The following is a 1,926-nucleotide window of genomic DNA, read 5'->3' as shown; positions in this document are numbered from 1 at the left end:
AGGTTACAGAACTTTTAGCATCTACAGACCCTGCCAACTAAGAGTTTCATGCATTCCGCAATCTTTGTGGCAATCAAAGATACCTCCACGTTTTCCAGAATCACCGCATAGAGGGAGTCACCTTACTGTTAAGAATCTCTGTTCTAAACCAGAGTTGGCAAACTTATTCTGCATAGAGCAACATAGCAAATTTTTAAGGTCTTTGCTGCAACTAATTGTCTCTGCCATTTGGGGGAAAAATTAGCCATAGATGATATATAATCAAATAGGCATGGCTGTGTGCCAATAAAATGTTCTTTAAAATCGTGTGGTCAAAACAAAACAAAACAAAACAAAAAAATCATGTGGTCATCTGGATTTGTCCAGCAAGAAGTAGCTTGCTGACTTGTGCTCTAAAATCACTTAGGGGATATGTGAAATGTATCCCAGGTGTGGAAACCCTGTTCTGGCTTTCCAGGAGGTAATGAGGTACCTGGATTTGTCCAGCAAGAAGTAGCTTGCTGACTTGTGCTCTAAAATCACTTAGGGAATATGTGAAATGTATCCCAGGTGTGGAAACCCTGTTCTGGCTTTCCAGGAGGTAATGAGGTAAATCAGGCATGTGTTGCAGGAACACAGCCTGTGATGGTTAATTTTATGTGTCCATTTGGTCAGGCTGTGATGTCCATTTGTTTGGTCAAACACCGGCCTAGATGTTGCTGTGAAGGTATTTTGTCAAATCAGGCATGTGTTGCAGGAACACAGCCTGTGATGGTTAATTTTATGTGTCCATTTGGTCAGGCTGTGATGTCCATTTGTTTGGTCAAACACCGGCCTAGATGTTGCTGTGAAGGTATTTTGTCAGTGTGATTAGTGTTTACAATCACTTGAGTTTAAGTAAAAAAGATTACCTACCATAATGTGGTGGGTTTATCCAATCAGCAGAAGGCCTTAAAAGCAAAAACTATGATTTACTGGGAAGGAAGAAATTCTGCCTCAGGACTGTAACATAGAAATCCTCCCTGAATTTCCAGCCCGCCAGCCTGCCCTACAAATGTTGGAGTTACCAGCCCCACAATCTCATGAGCCAATTCCTTAAAATAAATCTCTTAGATAGATGGGTAGATGGATGATAGATTGACTGAATAGTCTTTCCTTACCCACGGTTTTGCTTTCCATGGTTTCAGGTACCCCTGGTCTGAAAATATTACAGTATTTTGAGACAGAGACCATATTTACATAACTTTTAATACAGTATATTGTTATAATTGTTCTATTTTATTATTAGTTATTATTAATATCTTACTGAGCCTAATTTATAAATTAAACTTTATTATACGTATGTATGTATGTATAGAAAAAAACATTCTGTATAGGGTTTGGTACTATCCATGGTTTCAGGCATCTACTAGGGGTATTGGAAGTATCAACGGCAGATAAAAGGGGTCTGCTATCCAATAGGTTCAATATAGATATCTGTCTATCTATACAGAGAGAACTTACCGGTTCTGTTTCTCTGGAGAGCCCTGACCGATTGCACAGGCTCAAGTTAATGGTGATCCGTTCTAGGGGACAGAAATGTGCAGGCTGCATTTTTGAGGAATACATAGACAAGGAAGAAGCTGAGGTTGATTCAATGGGACTTGCAGATGGATGGGATGCAGGGATTTCAGAGAAGGGGATAAATAAGGAATTACTCCTAGATTTTCATCTTGGGCAATTTGGTGGATCATGACAGCTTCTACTGAGATGGGCCAGCCTGGAATGCAACTGGGAAAAATTGAGGTGGTTTCTATACTTATCTGAGAAATATGTGATCGTGGTGTAGACTAGGCTGGGAGAAATGGGAATAGAGAAAAAACTGGAGAGATATTAGTGCAAGAAAAGGTGAAAAGAATAAAAACACAGAAAGCTCATGCTCAGGGAGAAAAAGCAGCTGGGAAGTTT

This window comes from Galeopterus variegatus, unplaced genomic scaffold (assembly GCF_000696425.1).
Source record: "Galeopterus variegatus unplaced genomic scaffold, G_variegatus-3.0.2 Scaffold10003, whole genome shotgun sequence".
NCBI classification, from domain to species: domain Eukaryota; kingdom Metazoa; phylum Chordata; class Mammalia; order Dermoptera; family Cynocephalidae; genus Galeopterus; species Galeopterus variegatus.
This window is presented reverse-complemented; position numbering follows the sequence as displayed.